At 55.0% G+C, this 22,392-nt stretch overlaps 1 protein-coding gene across 2 annotated transcripts in view; it reads right to left on the reverse strand.

Moving 5' to 3' along the window:
- ADGRL1 (adhesion G protein-coupled receptor L1) overlaps nt 1-22,386 on the reverse strand; it is a 56,353-nt gene extending 33,967 nt beyond the window's left edge. For both annotated transcript variants that reach the window (XM_032169940.2, XM_032169939.2), the window contains exon 1: nt 21,860-22,386. The gene's annotated coding sequence lies outside the window, so the exon portion shown is untranslated. The remainder of the gene's footprint in view (nt 1-21,859) is intronic.
- Between the last annotated feature and the right edge of the window lie 6 nt (nt 22,387-22,392).

Raw genomic sequence — 22,392 nt, forward strand, 5'->3', positions numbered from 1 at the left:
ACTTAGCCGGGCATGGTGGCACATGCCTCTAATCCCAGCTACTCGGGCGGCTGAGGCACAAGAATTTGCTTGAACCCAGGAGGTGGAGTCGAGATCGCACCACTGCACTTGAGCCTGGGAGCTACAGCAAGACTGTCTCAAAAAATAAATAAATAATGTTAAGGTAGACATTTCCAGAATATGGGACAAGAGTACCTAGGAGATAAGTAGTCAAAATACTTTTTGTAGCTGTTGACACACTAAAAGTATATTTGTGGTTCTACCTGTTGTTAAGAGCGAGTCATTCTCACAAATATTAATGTTTACGTGCACTGTATTTTATACAAATCCTGCAAATGATGTTCTAATCAATAACAAGTTTTGGAAACAAATAAGTCCTTAAACTGGCAATTTCTCTCCCTCTCTCTTTTTTTAAGAGACAGGGTCTTGCTCTGTTGCCCAGGCTGGAGTACAGTGGCACGATGACGGCTCACTGCAACCTCCAGATCCTGGGTTCAAGTGATGCTCCCACTTCAGCCTTTCGAGTAGCTGGGACCACAGGCTCTCGCCAGCACGCCCGGCTAATTTTTAAATTTCTTATAGAGACAGGATCTCGCTATGTTGCCCAAGCTGGTCTTGAACTCTTGGCCTCAAATGATCCTCCCACCTCAGTCTCCCAAAGTGCTGGGATTACAGGCGTGAGCCACTGTACTGGCCAGAAACACACATTCTCTGAGGCGAGCCCTCCAGCGTGGGAACCCCTGCTCTGTCACATCCAGCTGTCATCGCAGCCTGTCCCATCTCAGGCTGTCCTGGGCTCTCGGTACCATCATTGAGCCAGCACTTTCAAATCTCTTATGTCCAGCCTGGAATCTCTCATCAGAGCCCCCACTACTATTTCCCTGCTGAAAACCAAAACCCTTGTAATTGGCCCAGTTAGCTCCCTGACCCCATTTCTGCTCCAGCCACTCCTGCTATTCCTGGACCACAGCAGGCCCTGCCCCAGGGCCTTTGCACCTGTCGCTTCCTCCACCTGTAGCTTCCGCCAACCCACTGTCCACATGGCCAGCTCCTTCAGGCCTCTGCTCAGATGGAACTATTCACCTGGTGTATAGAATGTCCTCTTCATGGGGCAGGGATCATTGAACTGTTTTGCTCATGGTGGCCGTATCCCCAACTTTTATTTACTTTTATTTTTTTAGAGATAGGGTCTTGCTCTGTCACTCAGGCTGGAGTGCAGTGGTGAAATCATGGTTCACTGCAGCCTCCACCTCCCAGGCTCAAGCGATCCTCCCGCCTTGGCCTCCCTAGTAGCTGAGACCACAGGTATGCACCATCGCGTCCAGCTAATTTATTTTATTTTGCAAAGATGAGGTCTTGCTATGTTGCCCAGGCTGAACATGAACTTCTGGCCTCAAGAGATCCTCCTGCCTCAACATCCCAAAGTGCTGGGATTACTGCGTGAGGCCATCACCATGGTTGTCTTCACATCCTCAACTTTCAGAATAGGCCTGGCATGCAGCAGTGAATTATCTGTTGAATGAATCTCAGATCCTAAAGGTAAGACTCTGCCTTGATTCCTCACCTTCCCTGTCATCCCCCTCACAGAAGCCATCAGCAAGTCCTGTGGGCTCTGCCTCTAAAGTATCTCGCCGACCTGCCCACTTCTGGCTCCAAGCACAGCACCCAGGCCCATGCCACCATTCTATGTCACCTGTATGTTGTCCCGGCCTCCTTGCCCGCCTCCCAATCCGCCCTTCACTCAGAGATAAGGGACCACATAATGACGTTGATCCGAACATTAACTGACCCCCTGGTCTCTGCTGGGGTCTCAGTTCCTCACTAGAGCCCAGAGGCTGTGGGTGAACTGGTGCCACCAACCTCTCCAAGCCCCATTCTGTTCTCCCTCCTGTTCCTGAAACATTCAACATTCCAGTTCCAGCCCCCAAGCAGGATCCCTGCATGTCGGCTGCGGCTGCTCATTGTTCAGGGCTCAGCTGCAAGGTCACCCCAGCAGAGTGATCTACCCTGGCCCCCTGCAAACAAAACAGTCCTCGCCTGCTGCCCTCACCCGCCATCCTTTTCCCTGTTTTTTATTCACAGCTCTCAAGTGAGCACCTGAAATTACCTTTTTATCAACACAAGCTTCTTGAGAGAGGCTCTTATAAATCAGCACATGGCTGGGCACGGTGGCTCATGCCTGTAATCCCAGCACTTTGGGAAGCCGAGGCAGATGCATCACCAGAGGTCGGGAGTTCGAGACCAGCCTGGCCAACATGGTGAAACCCCCCCGTCTCTACCAAAAATACCAAAAAGTTAGCCAGGCGTGGTGGTGGGTGCCTGTAATACCAGCTACTCGGGAGGCTGAGGCACGAGAATTGGTTGAACCCGAGAGGTAGAGGTTGCAGTGAGCCGAGATTGCGCCATTGCACTCCAGCCTGGGCAACAGAGCCAGACAGTCTCAAAAATAAAGAAATAAAATAAAACAAATCGGCACAGGCCCTCAATAAAGATCCCCACAGGGCAGGACACCTGGTCCAGACCTCAGTCTCCTCACATGGGAAATGGGAAGATAATATCTGCTAGACAGCCCTGAACATGCCCTCTCCAGCCCTGTAGCTCTCTGCCCGCTTCCCCTCTCATGCCCACTCCTGATACCAGCTCCCTCTCCACTGCCCTAGCTTCCTCAGTAAATCCCCCCCAGCCACCTCCAGCCCCCATCCGCATCTCCCCCCACATCCCTAACTAGACACGGCCGGTGTCACTTTCAGTTCGTTTTACAGCGTGTTACCCCCCAGTTGCCACCAGCCCCCATCCGCATCTCCCACAACAACTGTGACTAGACATGGCCGGTGTCACTTTCAGATCATTTTCCAGTATGTTACCTTGGGGATGGGGAGTGGCTTCCTTATTTCAACTTCCTCATTTCTCCCCCAACTGCCCAGCCACAGAAAGGTTCAGGGGAGGCAGTGTCCCCAAGCTGAGGAGTACTCCCCTCCCAGGGTCTCCAAGCGCTTTCTTTCACACTGCAACAGGCATCCTAGCAGAGGAACTGGTTAGGGGAAGTAAAAATGGCTGGCTTGGTACAGTGACTCATGCCTGTGATCCCAGTGCTTTGGGAAGCTAAGGTGGGTGGATCACTTGAGCCCAGGAGTTCAAGGCTGCAGTGAGCTATGATCGTGCCACTGCACTCCAGCCTGGGCAACATGTCTCTAGAAATTTTTTTTTTTTTTGAGACGGAGTCTCGCTGTGTCACCAGGCTAGAGTGCAGTGGTGCGATCTCAGCTCACTGCAACCTCTGCCTCCTGGGTTCAAGTGATCCTCCTGCCTCAGCCTCCTGAGTAGCTGGGACTACAGGCATGTGCCACCACGTCCAGCTATTTTTTTGTATTTTTTAGTAGTGATGGGGTTTCACCATGTTGGCCAGGATGATCTTGATCTCCTGACCTCATGATCCACCCGCCTCAGCCTCTCAAAAGTGCTGGGATTACAGGCGTGAGCCACCGCGCCCAGCCAAATTTTTTTTTTTTTAATTTGGTGTGGTGGCGCCCAGCTACTCGGGAAGCTGAGGCAAGAGGATCACTTGAGCCCAGGAGTTTGCAAGGCTGCAGTAAGCTATGATCCTGCCACTGCATTCCAATCTGGGCAACAGAGCAAGACCCTCTCTCAATAAAGAAAAAAAAAATGGCAGGAAGCCACCCGATGCCAAGTTGTGTGGGCAGAGAATCCACATGGGTCTAGATCCCAATTTTGCCTTATACGTGCCCTGTGTGACCTTGAGCTGGTCTCCTCACCTCCCTGGCCCTGGTTCCCTCTGCGCTGCTATTCTGCAGGGTTCTAGTAAGAAGAGCAGTGCACATACACGCTGGGCCAACACAGGCCCTATCAGAGGGTACTGTGCACAGCCTGGCGCCAGTCAGGGCACAAAGACACCCACGGAAGAGGCAGTCCCTCTCTTCCTCCCAGGCTGCACCCTAGAATGCTGAGACTCCAGAGTGGAGCCCCCCGAGGCATCTATACTTCCACTGGGAACTCCAAGGCATCTTCAGCACAACCAGACCAAAACAAGCCCCTACATCAGTGTACCGTGCCACCATCCTCCCAGGCCCTCCAGCCAGAACCCCAGGAGCTGAATCCCTTGACTCTTCTTTCTCTCACCCCTAAATCCAGTTCAAGAGTAAGTCTTTGGGCTGTGTATACTTCCAGAATACCCCAGTGTTGGTCCACACATCTGTCTTCAGCATCTGCCCCTCTAGTCCTGGGCCCTGGCCACTCCCCAAGTGCCCTCTGGCCCCTTTGCCTCCGATGTCCAGGCTCTCCTGGCAGCCAGAGGCACCACCTCCTTTTTTCTTTTTCTTTTTTTTTTTCTTTTTTTGAGACGGAGTCTCACTTTGTCACCGGGGCTGAAGTGCAGTGGCGCAATCTTGGCTCACTGCAACTTCCACCTCCTGGGTTTAAGCGATTCTCCTGCCTCAGCCTCCTGAGTAGCTGGGATTATAGGTGCCCACCACCACGAGTAGACATGGGGTTTCACCACGTTGGCCAGGCTAGTCTGGAACTCCTGACCTCAAGTGATCCACCCGCCTCGGCCTCCCAACATGTTGGGATTACAGGCATGAGCCACCGTGCCTGGCCTCCAAAACTTTTTTATCACCCCAAATAGAAACTCCGTACCCACTAAACAATAACGCCCACTCCCCTCGTCGCCCAGCCCTGGTAACTTATAATCTACTTTCTGTCTCCATGGATTTACCTATTCTAGACATTTCATACAAATGGAATCACAGACTATGTGGTCTTTTTTTTTTTCCCAGTTAGATGGGGGTCTCACTCTGTTGCCCAGGCTGGAGTGCAGTGGCCCAATCTCAGCTCACTGTAACCTCCACCTCTCAGGCTCAAGTGATCCTCCCATCTCAGCCTCCTGAGTAGCTGGGACTATAGTCACATGACCGCACTAAATTAACTCCTGGCTAATTTTTGTATTTTTTGTAGAGGCAGGATTTCGTCATGTTGCCTAAGCTGGCCTCAAACTCCTGGACTCAAGTGATCTGCCCATCTTGGCCTCGTAAAGTGCTGGGATTACGGGTGTGAGCCACTGTTCTGTTCCTGGCCTTATTTTGTGTCCGGCTTCTCTCACTCAGCGCCACGTTTCCAAGGCTCACCTACGTTATAGCCTGGATCCGAGCTTCATTCTGTTTTATGGCTGCATAGTATTCCACTGCATGGGTGGACCACATTTTCTTTATCCAGTCATCAGTAATGGACATGTGGGCTGTTGCACAGAAGGGTCCTTTTTATTTTCTCCCTAGCTTTACTGAGGCATCACTGACAAATAGAAATTACATATATTTAAGGTTACATGGTATTTTGATATCCGTTATGTGTTGTGAAATGATTACTACAACCAAGCTAACTAACAACATATCCAACACCTCACCTAGATACCTTTCTGGTGTGTGTGGTGAGAACACTCGAGTCTAATTCCTCAGCAAGATTCAAGAAAACAATATGCTATAATTATTATTATTATAAGACAGAGTCTTGCTCTGTCACCCAGGCTGGAGTGCAGTGGCGCAATCTTGGCTCACTGCAACTTCTCCCTCCCAGTTCAAGCAATTCTCGTGCCTCAGCCTCCCAAGTGGCCGGGGCTACAGGTGGGCACCACCGTGCCTGATTAATTTTTGTATTTTTAGTAGAGATGGGGTCTCATGTTGCCCAGGCTGATCTCAAACTCTTGAGCTCAAGCAATCTGCCTGCCTCGGCCTTCCAAAGTGCTGCAATCATAGGTATGAGCCATCACACCTGGCCTGCTATTATTAATTATAGTCACCGTCCTGTACCTTAGGTCTCTGGAACTTTTTTTTTTTTAGAGATGGGGTCTTGCTCTGTTGCCCAGGCTGGAGTGCAGTGACACCATCATAGCTCACTGCAGCCTCGAACTCCTGAGCTCAAGAGATCCTCCCACCTCAGCCTTCCGTGTAGCTGGGATTACAGGTGTGTGCCACCATGCTTGGCTAATTTTAAATTTTTCTGTGGAGACAGGGTCTTGCTATGTTGTTCAGGCTGGTCTTGCACTCCTGGCGTCAAGCGATGCTCCCGCCTTGGCCTCCCAAAGTGCTGGGATTACAGGCACAAGCCATTCTGCCTGGTTAAAACGTGTTTATCTGAAAGCTGAAAGCTTGTACCCTTTGACTTACATCCCCCGCCTTCCCCTGTGCCCTCACCCCCATAACCACTGCTCTACTCTGCTTCTATGAGTTCAATTGTTTTTTAGATTCCACAGATAAGTGAGGTCATGCACTATTTGTCTTTCTGTGTCTGGCTTATTTCACTTAGCATAATGTCCTCCAGGTTCATCCATTCCAGAGGGGTGTTTTAAAAGACAATCTTGGCCGGGCGCAGTGGCTTACGCCTGTAATCCCAGCACTTTGGGAGGCCGAGGAGGGCAGATCACCTGAAGTCAGGAGTTCAAGACCAGCCTGGCCAACATGGTGAAACCCCATCTCTATTAAAAATACAAAAATTAGCCAGGTGTGATGGCGGGGACCTGTAATCTCAGCTACTCGGGAGGCTGAGGTAGGAGAATTGCTTGAACCTGGGAGGCAGAGGTTGCAGTGAGCCAAGATCACGCCACCGACTCCAGCCTGGCCGACAGAGCAAGATTCCGTCTCAAAACAAAAACAAAAACAAAGGACAATTTTGAGTGGTGGGTCTTCTGCTTTAACCCCTCCAACACCTCTGACTCCCGCCTTGTCTCCCTCCAGCCATGTGGGTTCCCACCCTGCAGCCTCAGCCTGTCCCCATCTGCGTCCCTCAGACTCAGAGGTGTCCTCCCCAGAGACGCAGACATGGGCCTCCGCCACCCTGTATCACAGCGCCCTGCAGTCACCGCCTGCCTGTGCATCCCTCGCCATGCTGTGACCTCTTGTGTCTCTGTTTTCTTCTTGGTAAAACGGGGATACTTCAGAGGGCAGCTGTGCAACAGGACAAATTCTCACACACGAGACACTCGGGATGCTCCTGGCACACAGACAGGGTGAAGCATCCCTTGTCCCCATTGTCACCTTCTCCATTAGCTCGGGCTGCCATAACAAAGTACCACAGACTGCGCGGCTTACACAGCAGAAATTTACTTCCTCCTAGTTCTGGAGGCCAGAAGGCCAAGATCAAGGTGCCAGCAAATTCAGTTTCTGTGGAAACTCTCTTCTACCTTCTCACTGCATCCTCACAGGGCCTCTTCTCTAGACATGCATAAAGGGAGACAGATCCCTGCTGTCTCTCTCTCTTTTTTTTTTTTTTTCTGAGACAAGGTCTGGCTCTCTTGCTCAGGCTGGAGTACAGTGGCACAATCCCGGCTCACTGCAGTCTCAACCTCCCAGGCTCATGCGATCCTCCTGCCTCAGCCTCCTGAGTAGCTAGGGCTACAGGTGCGTGCTCCTGTGCCCAGCTACTTTTTTGATTTTTTTTGTAGAGATGGGGTCTCGCTATGTTGCCCAGGCTGGTCTTGAGCTCCAGGCTTCAAGCAATCCTCCTGCCTTGGCCTCCCAAAGTGCTGGGATTACAGGCATGAGCCACAAGCCCCGGCCTCTCTCTTCTTATTGGGATGCCAGTCCTCTCAGAGTAGGGCGCCCCACCCTTAAGATCTCATTTAACCTTAATTACCTCCCTCAAGGGCCCACCTCCAAATACACTCACGCTGGGAATCAGGGCTTCAACCTCTGCATTTGGGAGGGAGGTAGGAAGATACAATTTAGTCCATAACCTCATCCATCCCATCCCTGCTCCATACTTTTACTTGACCTCTCCTAGAGTTCCTTTATTTTATTATTTTTTGAGATGGAGTCTCACTCTGTCACTCAGGCTGGAGTGCAGTGGCGTGATCTCGGCTCACTGCAACCTCCACCTCCCGGGTTCAAGCGATTCTCCTGCCTCAGCCTCCTGAGTAGCTGGGATTACAGTCACACGCCACCACGCCTGCCTAATTTTTGTATTTTTAGTAGAGACGACGTTTTGCCATGTTGGTCAGGCTGGTCTTGAACTCCTAACCTCAGGTGATCCGCCTGCCTTGGTCTCCCAAAGTGTTGGGATTACAGGTATGAGCCACTGCACCCGGCCTTTTTTTAGTTTTGTTGTGAGACGGAGTCTTGCTCTGTCGCCCAGGCTGGAATGCATTGGCACAATCTTGGCTCACTGCAACCTCCGCCTCAAGTGATTCAAGAACCTCCAGTGATTCTCCTGCTTCAGCCTCCTGAGTAGCTGAGATTACAGTCACAGGCCACCACACCTGGCTAATTTTTGTATTTTTAGTAGAGACGGGGTTTCACCGTATTGGTCAGGCTGCTCTCGAACTCCCAACCTCAGGTGATCCACCCGCCTTGGCCTCCCAAAATGCTGAGATTACAGGCGTGAGCCACCGCACCCAGCCTTCTAGATTTCCTTTCTACTCCCAGGAGAATGGAAACTCCTGAGGCTGGAACCTGGTTTCCCTGACTCCTGTCTCCTGGTCCTCTGAACACACAGTGGGTCCCCAAGCAAAAACTTACTGAAGACAGGGGAGTGACTAATGACGGCAGTGAGGATAGCTGGAGATGGGGCGTCTGCCCTGTGACCTGGGGCGCCACACCTGACTCCCACAGGCAGGGTGCCATTGCCTTAGGGGTACAGACAGAGTTCCCCCAGGAGCATTACACCCTCTCCCCAGAGTGGCTCCCCTAGGAAGCTCCAGACACCCCCAGGGACCAGCCTCAGCTTGGCAGATGGTGGGTGTCCCCTGGGAGACCCAGGCCTGACCATCCCTGAGGCCTCTTGAGAGGGAGGTGTTATGGATTGAATTACGGCCCCCAGCCCCCACCGCCAAAAAAAAAAAAAATGTCAGGCTGGCCACAGTGCACAGTGGCTCACACCTACAACCCCAGCACTTTGTGAGGCCAAGGTGAGAGGATCACTTGAGCCTTGGAGTTTGAGACCAGCCTGAACAACATAGTGAGACCCCATCTCTACAAAAAACACAAATATTCGCCGAGCACGGTGGCACGTGCCTATAGTCCCAGCTACTGGGAAGGCTGAGGTGGGAGGGTTGCTTGAGCCCAGGAGGTTGAGGCTGCAGCGAGCTCTGACTGCACCATTGCACTCTAGCCTGGGCAAAAGAGTGGGACCCCATGTCAAAAATACAAAAGATATGTTGAAGTCCCAACTTCTGATAACTCAAATGTGACTGTGTTGGGAACATCTGGAGTCCTTGCAGAGATAATCAAGTTAAAATGAGGTCATTAGTGTGGGTCCTAATACAACAACTGACGCCCTTATACAAAGGAGAAACCTGGACACAGACATGCACAGAAGACCATGTGACCATGAAGGCAGAGATCAGAGTGATGCTTCTAGAAGCCAGGAAGATTGCCAGTTAATGACCAAAAGAAGCCAGGAGACAGGACTGCAACGGATTCTCCCTGAAGGCTCCCAGGAGGAACCAACCCTGACGACACCTTGATCTTGCACTTCCAACCTCCAGAGCTGGGAGGCGACACAATTCTGCTGTTGGCTGCAGTGGCTCACGCCTGTAATCCCAGCACCTTGGGAGGCCAAGGCAGGAGAATTGCTTGAGCCCAAGAGTTTGAGTGCCCACCATGCCTGGGCAATAGAGTGAGACCCCAGCTCTATAAACAAATATAAAAAAGTAGCTGAGCATGATGGGATGCACCTGTAGTCCCAGCTGCTCAGGAGGCTGAAGCGGGAGGATCACTTGAGCCCGGGAGGTTGAGGCTGCAGTGACCTGTGACCACACCACTACACTTCAGCCTGGGCAATAGAGCAAGACCCCATCTCTGAAACATAAACAAAAAAACCAATAAAGTCTCTATTGCTAAAGCTGTCTCATCTGTGGTAATTTGTTGTGGGAGCCTAGGAAATTCATACAGGGAGTCAGGACACACAGAGAGTGAGGAGGGAGGCAGAGATGGGGGCAAGGGCCTGAGCCGCAGAACTTTAAAGAAACCATTTACAGGAAACAGCAAACGACAGGGTGGGGGTCTAGCTGGGCTCTCCAGCAAGGAACCACCTGAGATGCCTGGGACAGTGGCAGACACCTCCATGTCCCAGCCCGAGCAGCTTCCACGTGTAGCTCATGTGATCCTAATAACCATTTAGGAAGGAGAGATGCTTGTACCCACATTTTACAGAGGAGGAAAGTGAGGTCCTGTCATTGAAGAGATATACCCAGGGACACTCAACTGGTAAGGGGGCTTGAATCCAGGGAGGGCTGGCTCCCCAGGTTGGGCTTGGTGAGCTGTGGGGGGATCCTGGGGGGCCAGAAGAGCCCCCACCCCCAGGCCCACACTGTATTCGAGTGACTATGCATCCTCAGAGCTGGTCACGCCTGGACGTTCTACACCTGGGAGGCCAGGTGAGCCCACACCTGTGTCTGTCCCCACCTTGCACCTCAGTAGTCTCCGGTCACCTTATTTGTCTTTCTTTTTCCTTTCCTTCTTTCTTCTCTATCTCTTTTTTTTTTTTTCCTTTGAGACAACAGGGTCTTGCTCTGTTGCCCAGGCTGGAGTGCAGTGGTGCACTCTCAGCTCACTGCAGCCTCGTCCTCCCAGGCTCAAGTGATCCTCCCAGCTCAGCCTCCCGAGTAGCTGAGACTACAGGCACACAAAACCACGCCCGGCTAATTTTTCTGTTTTTTTGTAGAGATGAGGTTTCACCATGTTGCCCAGGCTGGTCTTGAATTCCTGGGCTCAAGCGATCCTCCTGCCTCAGCCTCCCAAAGAGCTGGGATTACAGGTGTACCCAGGAATCCATTGCAACCAGCCATAGGTGACCCTATTCCACCCATGGGAAACGGGGGGCTGCACACCTGCCTGTATGTTCACATCTAAGCCCTACGTCTGTCTCAAGTCAAGGGTCGGTGCGGCAGGGTGGGCCACTGAGGCCCAGACTCTGTCCTCGGGTGCCCTGGGATGGGGATGGGGAGAGCGACAGGAGGAGAAGCGGCTGCTGGAGGAGAGGGGGCGCCTCTAGCCTGCCCTAGCCTGCAGTTGCCATGGCAACCCTCTGCGCGGCTCGAGTGGGTGGGAGTCTGAGTGCCTTGGGTGGGGGGTGGGGGGGAACCAAGGTGGGGATCTGGGATCTGGGCCCCCCTCATGGTCTCCTCCCTTCCCAGCAGCAGCCGGCCCCTCCACACACAACCCTCTGGCTGCATCTCCTGCCTCCTGCCCACTCCCCAAACCCAGCCGCCCATGAGCACGCCTCCTCCAGGAAGCCCTCTGGCATCCGGCAGGTCCATAAGGAAGCTGCAGGCCCCGGGGTGACTATGAAGGACCAGCTGAGAATCGAAGCTCCTGGATTTCAATCAGCTGTGTAGCTTCAGAGCAAGCACTTGGCCTCTCTGAACCTATTTCCCCATTGCTGCTCAGGAACTAACAGACCTACCTCGCAGAGACAGAGCACGTGCCCAGAGAGGGCCCGGGTACATGGTCCTCGGGCAGGGCAGGGTTCTCGCGGCATCTCCAGTCCCTGCCCCATCCTCCAGCTCAGCGGATGGCAGCCCAGTCCCTCCAGGTGCTCAGGCACCGGACAGTCATCCTGGATCCCTCTCTCCTCACATCACATCCAGCCCCGTCAGGTCCTGTGGCTACTCCTTCAGAGTCTGCTCACCTCTCGCCACTCCTCAGCTTCTCTGGCCCAGCCGCATCATCTCCCGGCTGGACCCCACTTCCCCGCCTCACTGTCTACACCTCGTCTCCCCAGCTATCTGCCACCCCTGTCCCATCCAATCTCTTCCCCGAGTCGAGAACAATCTGCAAAATGAAACGGTCTACAGTATGTTTCCCCCATGGCCACCAGAGGGCGCTTGTGAGCATGTAAGTCAGCTGCTTCCCTCCTCTGCTCAGAACCCTCCGTGGCTCCCACCTCACTCGACCAAAAGCCAAAGTCTATATCATACAAAGGCTCTGCACTGGGCCGGATGTGGCGGCGCACACCTGTAATCCCAGCACTTCGGGAGGCTGAAGCGGGCTGATTGCTTGGGCTCAGAAGTTCCAGACCAGCCTGAGCAACATAGTGAAACCTTGTCTCTACCAAAAATACAAAAAGTTAGCTGGGCATGGTGGCACACGCCTGTGGTCCCAGCTCCTCGGGAGGCTTAGGTGGGAGGATCTCTTGAGCCCGGGTGGTGGAGGTTGCAGTGAGCTGAGATTATGCCACTGCACTCTAGCCTGGGCAACAGAGCAAGACCCCATCTCAAAAACAAAAAACAAACAGGCCCTGTACAATGTGAAACATCAGGCACTGTTCTGCCTCAGAGCTTCTTCACGGGCTGTTTCTCTCTTCCCCAGATCCCCTCACAGCTCCTCCTGCATCTTCCTTTTGGTCTTTCCTCAAACATCACTAGCTCCGCAAGGTCCTGCTGGCCCCCGCACTCCTACACCTTGTCCTGGCTTGATTTCTCCATACCTATCACCAGCACCCCATGCATTTTATTTGCTTATGAACTCTCTGCTACTAGATGCTGGCTCTGCAGGGTGGGGTTTGCATACTACACTCAGCACAGCGCCTGGCACAAGCAGGAAGCTGAAATATAATTGTTCAATGAAGAACCTTTTAAAGGTCACCCTGGAGCTGGGCACAGTGGCTCATGCCTATAATCCTAGCACTTTGAGAGACCAATGCAGAATTGCTTGTGGCCAGGAGTTTGAGACCAGCCTGGGCAACACAGTGAGATCCTGTCTCTACAAAAATTTAAAAATTAGCCGGGCATGGTGGCACACACCTGTGGTCCTGGCTACTCGGGAGGCTGAGGCGGCAGGGTCATTCAAGCCCAAAAAGTCAAGGCTGCAGTGAGCTATGATCATGGCACTGCACTCCAGCCTGGGTGACAAAACAAGACTCCGTCTCTAAAATAACATAACATAACATAACATAAAGGTCACCCCAGCCACCAACCAGCACTGGACTGCAGAGGGGTAGGGGTCGCTCAAAAAATTCCCTGCCCCCCCCCCCGGACACCTTCTCCCTGGTCTCCCCATCTATCTGCCACCCCTGTCCCATCCAATCTCTACCCTGAGGCCAGAACGATCTTTGCAAAATGGAAATCCAATTACACCCCTCCCTGCCTACAACACTCCATGGCTCCCTATTGCCTGTGATGCTCTAACATGGCATCTCAGGCCCTGCTGTCCTGCCACATTCCCATCACTTCTACTCAGCGTCTGTCTCTCTCTCACACAGTTCCTTATTCTGCTCTCCCTCCAAAGGGCTCTGCCCAGAGGATAGCATTCGTATCTCTCATATCCACTCTCACAGCACACAGGGCCTCTGTGTTTTGCTCCCCTAACTGGACTTGGGCTCAGCTGTTAAATGTCTGTCTTCCTCACCATCAAGGGACTCCGAGGGGAAAGTACCACTGTGGGTTGGGCTGGCTCTTGTTGCGTACCCAGCCCTGGGCAAGGAGTGGATGCTTGTTCATTTGTTTAATGAATGAAGATGAAATAGACCCAAAAAGCAGATCATCTATTCAGTGGATGTTTACGGAGTTCCCAACTGGTCACTAGTGCAATGGAGGAAGGTGTGCTTGAGAGGGGGTATACGTGTAGGTGCAACTGTAGACAGGGTGGCCAAGAAATGCCTCCCCTAAAAAGTGGCATTTCAGCAGAGGTCTTGAGGAGGTGAGCCATCTAGGTACCTGTGGAAAGAGCATTCTGGGCAGAGGGAACAGCACGTGCAAAGGTCCTGGGGTAGGAATGTGCTGAGATGTGGCTGCGGCGCTGCAAGCAAGGGGAAGAGTGGAAGGAGGTGAGGGCGGCCGGGGAGGGGGGTCACAGAGGCCATGCAGGGCCTTGTGGACCTCAGGGAGGACTTTGGCTTTCTAGAGAGGTGGGAGCCATCAGGAATCCTGAACAAAGGAGGGATGGGATCTGGCTTGGGTGTTCACAGGTGTCCTCTGGCCGCAAAGGTGGAGATCAGACTGTGTGCGGGGAGGGTTGCTGGGAGTGGAGGGTACTCCCTACCCGACCTGTCCCTTGCCTTTTGTCTACAGGGCTGTCAAAACCAGAAATCTGAAGCTTCCACCAAGTGCTGGCTGCTTCTGGCCCCCACCTTGCTGGTTTCCTCCTGGCCTCCCTTCTGGCCTCCTGGCCTCCCTTCCTGCCAGCTACGGCTCTCTCCCACGTAGCAGCTAGAGGGAGCTCATGCTAAACATTCTCACCCTGCCATCTGGATCCTGACGCAAACCCCCTACCTCTACCCCCACCCCTGCCACAGGCCCTGGCAGCCCCAACGGACTCACGGTCACAAGGCCAGCCAGCAGCCTCCAGCCTCTTTCCATATGCAGTTGTGAAACATCTCTCCTTCCTCCCCTTTGAGCCACCACCTTCTGTCTGACCTCAGGGCAGCCCCTCTCTCTCACAGATGCTCCTCCCCCTCCAGGTTGCAGCTGGGAAGCCCCCTCCTCCGGGAAGCCTTCCCTGACTCGCACCTCTGCTGTGCTCACCATCAGGGCAGGTCCACACCACAGTGGCCTGTGGTCTGTTTCCACTCCAAAGTGTTCACTGTCCAGCCCCAAGCTTTGCACTCTGAGCTCAGCAGAGCAGAGCTGAAAAGAGTTCTAGAAGCTAGGACCCGAGGAGAGGGCACAGAGGCGGGATCCCCCTGCCCCATCAGATGCTGGCAGTTAAGGGGCAGGGTGGGCACTGCAAAGACCAGGAGACGGAGGCATGGTGCCTAGCAGGGTAGGAGAGAAGAGGCCCCGGGCATAGCGCCCTTAAGTTGCGGGTTCAAATCCCGGCTGTGCGCCGTCATGTCGGCACGACAGGACACCCACGTCACTCCTCTCAATTCTGTCTCTCCACGGGGGAGCTGGGGAACGAGAGCCTCCCAGGGTGGCTGTGGGGGTTAGAAATAATTTTCGGCAATTCCACACATCTCTTTTGGAGCATCTTCTATGTGCCAGACACTGAGGGGCTGGGTACAAAAAAGTCGATTCTATAGCGTACCAGTGTTGTGAAAGAAGATAAAGCCAGGAAAAGTGGCTATGAGTGTGTGTGGGTTTGGGAGTGTTTTTTTTTTTTTTAATCGTATTTTTAAAGACAGGGTCTGGCTCTGTTGCCCAGGGTGGAGTGCGCTGGCGGGATCATGGCTCACCACAGCCTCTGAGCTCAAGGGATCCTCCTGCCTCGGCCTCCCAAGTAGCTGGGACCAAAGGGCGTGTGCCACCGTGCCCGGCTAATTCTTAATTTTTTTGTAGAAATGGGGGCCTCATTATGTTTCCCAGGCTGGTCTCAAACTCAAGCAATCCTCCCGCCTCATCCTCCCAAAGTGCTGGGATTACAGGCATGAGCTACTGTGCCCGGCTATTGCAATTTTATTTTATTTATTTATTTGAGACAGAGTCTTGCTCTGTCATCTAGGCTGGAGTGCAATGGCGTGATCTTGGCTCACTGCAACCTCCGCCTCCCGGGTTCAAGCGATTCTCCTGACTCAGCCACCTGATTAGCTGGGACTACAGGCACCCACTACCACGCCCAGTTAATTTTTGTATTTTTAGTAGAGACAGGGTTTCACCATGTTGGTCAGGCTGGTCTCGAACTCCTGACCTCAGGTGATCCGCCCACCTCGGCCTTCCAAAGTGCTGGGATTACAGGCATGAGCCACTGTGCCTGGCTGTTGCAATTTTCAACAGGATGATCAGGAAAGGTCATCTCCCCTGGAGAAGATGACATTTTAGCAAACCCCTGTGAATTTGAGGGAGGAGCACGCAGGTGTTCAGTTCAGGAGAGTTAGAAGAGCGTCCTAGGCAGGGTCACAGCCCGTGCAAAGGCCCTGGGGCTGGACCGTGCCTGTATGTTTGAATAACGGTGGCAGCTGCATCGAGGAAGCGGGTTGTGAGCTGTTGAGGAGAGTGGGAGGAGGTGAGAGCAGGGAGGTGCCGGGAACAGACTGTGGGGGACTCGCCTTGTACTTTAAGCACACAACTGCTCCCCAAATGGGGCCACCCCTCTGCCCAGCCTTCACTCCCAGAAGCCACTGGGGGGCGTTCTGGGGCAGGGTCGGCCAACCATGGTCAGGCCCCTGCCTGCCTTTGTACAGCTGGTGAGCTAAGAATGGTGTTTACATTTTTAAAGGACTGAAGAGAAGAAGAGAAAAGAGAACAGGCCACAGAACCCGTCTGCGGCCCGCAAAGCTTGCAGGATTTACCATCTGGCTTTCTACAGAAAAGTCAGCCAACCTCTACTCTATTTTATTTACGTATATATTTTTTTGAGACAGGGTCTTGCTCTGTTGCCCAGGCTGGAATGCAGTGGCGCGATCACAGCTCACTGCAGCCTTGACCTCCCAGCTCAAGTGATCCTCCTGCCTCAGCCTCCCGAGTAGCTGAGACCACAGGCGTGCAGCACCATGCCCAACTAATTTTTTTTTTTTTTGAGCTGGAGTCTCGCTCTGTCGCCCAGGCTGGAGTGCAGTGGCGCGATCTTGGCTCACTGCAAGCTCTGCCTCCCGGGTTCACGCCATTCTCGTGCCTCAGCCTCTCCGAGTAGCTGGGACTACAGGCGCCCGCCACCACGCCCAGCTAATTTTTTGTATTTTTAGTAGAGACGGGGTTTCACCGTGGTCTCGATCTCCTGACTTCATGATTCGCCCGCCTCGGCCTCCCAAAGTGCTGGGATTACAAGCGTGAGCCACCGCGCCCGGCCTCCCAACTAATTTTTTAATTTTTTATTCTGTAAAGAAGGGGGTGTCACTTTGTCGCCCAGACTGGTCTTGAACTCCTGGACTCAAGTGATCCTCCTGCCTCAGCCTCCCAAAGTGCTGGGATTACAGGCGTGAGCCACCTTGCCCCACTGGCAACCTCTGCTCTACAGCCATCGCTGCCAACCCAGGACAATTCTGCCCCTGATCCCAGTGTGTTTAGAAATGTCTGGAGACTTTCTGAGGTGTTACAACTGTGGGGCTGGAGGTGTCACTGACATCCATCGGAGAGAGGCTAGGGTGGCCTCTGAGCATCCTATAGCACAGAGGACAGCCTCCCACAGAGAATGGCGCAGCGCCAATGTCAGGAGTAATGGAAATCGTCTGGGAAATCCCGTGTGGGAAAGCCAGCCCCAGACCCCTCACCTCCTCAAGGGACACGAAGGAGAATCCACCTGGCTTCCTGGCCTGATCATTTGTGACCTGCAGGGTATTTTTAGCCTCTGAGGGAGGGGCACTGGCTATTCTGAGTTTTTTTTTTTTTTTTGGCGGTGGGGGCAAGGCTATTTTTGGCCTGGGCATCTATTTATTGAATTTTTATCTTCCCCCAAATTTTGGAACAGGAGACAGGGAAGGCAGGGGCTTTTTTTTTTTTTTTAAGAGTCAGGATCCTGCTTCATCACCCAAGCTGGAGTGCACCTGTGCAATCATAGCTCACTGCAGCCTCCAACTTCTGGGCTCAAGCGATCCTCCCACCTCAGCCTCCTGAGCAGCTGAGACTACAAGTGCATATTCACGATGCCCAACTATTAAAAAAAATTTTCTAGAGACGAGTCTTGCTATGTTGCCCAGGCTGATCTCAAATTCTTGTCCTCAAGCAATCCTCCCACCTCGGCTTCCCAACGTGCTGGGTTTACAGGTGTGAGTCACCACACCTGGGTCAGGTAAGACTTCTTGAACACACACTGTGGGCCAGCGATGACTGTTGACACCTGGGATTCCCAAAGCAAAGCAAATCGCAACATCCTCCCGCACTTGGATCCTCCTCACAGACACAGACAGTAAACAAACAAGTGCAGAACATCAGGAAATTACAGACTATGTGAAAAGCCGTCCGCTGTACTTAACATCAGGAGGGGTGTGGGAAGCTGAGACTTTGCAGAAGGTGCCTGGGAGTAAACGTTACTGGGGAGGTGATATTTCAAGACAGTGGGGGAGAAAAAGCCTTGCAAATATCTGGGGAATGGTCCTAGGTGGCAGAACAGCCAGTGCAAAGGCCCCGGGGTAGGATCACGCTTAGCACATTGGAGGAGCAACGAGGAGCGAGGAGGTGGCCCAGAAAGACCGTGAAGGGCCAGACCCCAGGACAGTCCAAGCCTGTGGGCTACTGCAGTCAGAATTTGGGGCTACCCTTGAAAAGGAGACACATGCCTTCTCCCCAACTCGCATGACAGGAGAGTTTTGCTTTTTTGTTTTGGGTTTTTTTTTTTGTTTTTTTTTTTGAGACTGAGTCTCGCTCTGTCGCCCATGCTGGAGTGCAGTGGCGCAATCTCAGGTCACTGCAACCTCCGCCTCCTGGATTCAAGCGATCCTCCCGCCTCAGCCTCCCTGGTAGCTGGGACCACAGGTGCACACCACCACACCTGGCTAATTTCTGTACCTGTAGTAGAGATGGGGTTTCACCATGTTGGCCAGGCTGGTCTAGAACTCCTGACCTCAGGTGATCCACCCACCTCAGCCTCCCAAAGTGCTGGGATTACAGGTATGAGCCACCACGCCCAGCTGACAGGAGAGCTTTGATGGAAACCCCATATGTGTTGCTAGAGTGCGAGCTCCACGAGGACAGGACGTGGCCACCACCCCCCATGGTGCCCCCCGCATGGTGCTGGGTGGGGAAGGCACTTGGCAAGTGTGTGCAGGTTGCATGACAAGGTGCACCCAGCCTTGCTCCAAGAAGTCCTGAGCACACAACTGCAGGTGCACACAAGATGCAGACAGCCCCATGTGTGCACACAGACAGCTGCTCCTTCTTGTAGCCCTGCCTCCCCCAGCATGACCACCCCCTCTGCAAAACACAAACACCAGCACACAAGGGACCCTTATGAACACCGGATGAGCCTGATGGACACATGGCCACATGCACCCTTGGCTAGATCACCATCCAGGCCATACAGGCAGAGGACACCTAAACACAGATGCAGACAGACAGACATCTGGATTCTGGGGACACCGGGACCCCCTCCGTATTTCTACTGGGCCTCCCACCTTACTCTAGGACCCGTCTCTCCCCTTCCACCAGCGTGCCCAATAGCAACCACTTTGCTCCAACCCAGCCTGGGAGGAGCCGTCTGTCTTGCCTCGGCACCTCCAGGGTCACTGGGGTCAGGGTTTCAGACCCAGGGAACCCCTGCCTCGGGAGCCCCTCCCCCTGCCTCCCCACGGAGGGGCTGGAGGAGGGGAAGTGTCTGGCATCTGGAAATCAGATCCGTGAAAGGAACCCACACAGAAACCAGAGCCTTGTGTGTCCTTGGCCACATGTCTCGCCGGGGAGGAAGAAGGGGGTGGAGGGCAAAGACGATGCTCCGGCGGGGATGGCACTGCTCCCACTCCTCCCGTTCCTCTTGAGGGGCATCCGCTGCCACCCACCCCACCGAGATGCCTGCGCTGGGGCTGAAGCAACACACGCTCTGCCACCAGCCTGGCAGGGCAGGGAGGACGCAGACGCCCCAAGATGCAAGCATCACACAGCCTCGCATGCAGGTGGAGACGCCACCGGCCAGGAGCCCAAACTGCTGGATGCAAACACACTCCCGTGCAGCTGAGGCGCCTGTAGGCTCCTCCCCAACGTGCCCACAGGGTCCTCCTAGGCCCCCCAGGAGAAAGCGCTCCCCTGGGCAGGCTGGGAATAGAAGCTGGGCTTCGAGTCCCCCCCTTCCACCCCCTCCTTGCAGGCTCCACAGCCCAGGTGTGCTGGTCCCCAGCTCCCCATCCTTCCCAACCCTGGGTGCCAGCGACACCCCCAAGAGCAGGCATCAGCGTGGGTGATCACGGGTACGCAAGCCTCGCAGAAGTGGGGATTGAGATGGGCGCCCCTTGGAGAGAAAGAGGGCCTGCACGGGTGTCCCAGGGCAGGTGCCACACACACATGGGGTGGACCGAGCGAGGCCATGAGAGAGGTCACCAGCTGGGGAGGAAGATGGTGGCAAGACCAGCAGGAGGGCCGGGACACACATGTAAGCGCACACGTATGTCGCACACGTATGTGGCTCCGTGCACGGGTGCGATCGCTGCCAGCCATGGAATTGGTTCCCTTTTCCGAATTCCAGATGATTTTTCATCTCTGTAATTAATGGGCAAGTCAGTTCTGAACGGCATGGCAGGCAAATTGCTAGTTAGGAAAATCACGGATAATTTTCTCGATATGATAATGAAGGTTGTAATCCTTCTCTTATTCTCCCTGTTTTCATTCTACTTTTAAATAATAAATTTGGCATTAGTGAGAGGGGAGCAGGGAGGAAGGAGAAGTCACCTGCCCCCCAAAGCTGGGGCCTGAGAGGGGCCCACGCAGAGTCCCCTGCCCCCGGGCCGTGGGGCAGGCTGGAGAAGAGAATGAGGGGTGTGGACCCTCCGTGGGGTTGATCAATTCAGGGAGCCAGGCCCTGGAGAGCAGGTGGAGGGCAGGGAGCTTTCAGGCTGTGAGCCAGGGTGAAGGAGTGGGGTCTAGGGTCAGGTTAGACTCATGCCAGCCCTTGGGGTGTTGGAGAGAGAAGCAGAAACCAATGGCCTGTCCCCAAACAGCATGGAGGTCAACGGCCCGGAATAGACATTCACCCTCAGGTGTGCCCCACTGGGTCCAACCTCCTCTAAGCAGTGACTCCCTACCAGGATAAGGGAGCCGGGCAAGCAGAGAGGGGAAGAGAGAAAGAGAGAGAGAGATAGAGAAAGACAGAGAGAGACAGAGCGAGAGAAAGAGAGAGCCAGCCAGCCATCTTGGCAGCCATTTTTAACCCCTCCCCCTCCTGCCCCCAGGCACACATGTTGGGATGTGGGATGTGGGAAGACAGACCCCAGCTCTGAGTCCGGTGGAAGCCAGGCGGAAAGGGGGGCCCTGCCTGGAACTGGGATACAGAAACACCCACGCAGCTGCCATGGCTGGGGGTGGATGGGGGTTGGAATAGGAGGAAAGGGTCCAGGCAGGTACAGTGAGGTGCTGGCCAGGGATGGGGCAGTGTGAGGACCCGGACTGGAAGTGTAGGGACAGGGGTGTGTGTAGCCAACGGCTGTCTTCAGATGGGGGCCGGGGGTGCACTGGAGAGATACCTGGGAGAGCATTTTCTGGACATGGCTGGAGCAAACACAGCACCCCCCCACCCCACCACTTCAGGCCTGGACTCGGGTCCCAGGACCGTCAGATGGAAGGATGACAACCGAACCCTCGTAACTCAATCCAATGCGCACCTGGGGTGGGGGTGGGGAGCTGTCCTCAAAGCACGAATAATCCCGGTAGATCAAACCCGCCGGCCTCCCGTGCTTTAACCCGGCACCACGGAGAGAAGGTGCTGCCTGGCTGCACCCCTTCCTCCTGACAGCGGCGCCCCCCGGACTGCGGCCCGCTCGACACCCAGACGGACCCCTCCCCATCCCCCGCGCCACTGCCTCCCAGAGAAAAACAACCCCCTCGCCCAGCATCCTGTGGTGCCAGCCCCCGACACGGCTCCTCTGGGGCCCGGGGCCGGCGCGCGGCGCGCACACGTACCCCCTCCGCTCACACCCAGACACCTACACAAACAGGGCGCCAAGCACCCGCGCGCACACGCACCGGGGACACGCAGGCACCGCCGCGCCGCTTCCCCACAAAGGCTGGCGCGCGCGCGGGCACACGCAGCCACGCGCGGGCACACTCGCGGTCCCCTCCCCCCGCCAGGCACCCTGCGGCCGCCCGTCCGCACCCCCGCGCCCCGGGCGCTCCGTGGGGGCCGCCCCTCCCGGGCCCCTCGCCAGTGGGGATGAGGTGCGGGCTGCTCCCGACGCCCCTCCGGCTCAGGTGCGGTGCCCCGCGCGGCTCCAGCGTCCCCTCCCCCCTCGCGCCCAGGACAGGCCCCGGCCTCCCATCCTTCCCGTCTCCCCTCTTCCGCGCGCCCCGCACACCTGGCCCAGGTGCGGCTTCGCCCCTCGCCCTGGGCCCGCAGACACTCACCTGTCCAGCGCCGCTCTGGGGTCGGCCCAGCGTGTCTCTCCTGCGGCTCCGCGAACCCGGGCCCCCCGCCCGGCACATCTCCCGGAGCCGGGGCTGGGGGGAAGCGGGTAGGAGGTGGCGGGGCGAGGGCGGCCTCCGTGTCCCTTCCTTCCCCTGGCCCAGCACCGCCGCCACCGACCAAAAATTAAGAAAAAAAAAAAAAAAAAAAGAAAAGAAAAAAAAAAGGCGGATTACACGGATCCAAAGGCGGCCCCCTCGCGGCGGCGGAGGCTCGGGACTGGGGGCGATCGGGTCTGCGCCCCTCCCGGGGAGGGAGGCGGTGGGGCGGGGGCGGCGTCAGAGCGCCAGGGGCTGGGGCGAGGCGGAGCGCCCCGAGGCGGCGCCGGCAGCGGCCCGCATCTCCCCCGCAACTCCGCGGCCCCGACGGAGGCGGCACGTGTGCGCCCAGGCGACTTCCCAGCCCCCTCCGACGGCGGCGGTGGACAAGGGGTTAACGGGGCAGCCGGGGCGCCCCTGCAGGCCCCCGCCGCCCG

Source organism: Hylobates moloch, unplaced genomic scaffold, assembly GCF_009828535.3.
Source record: "Hylobates moloch isolate HMO894 unplaced genomic scaffold, HMol_V3 SCAFFOLD_12, whole genome shotgun sequence".
Lineage (NCBI taxonomy): Eukaryota > Metazoa > Chordata > Mammalia > Primates > Hylobatidae > Hylobates > Hylobates moloch.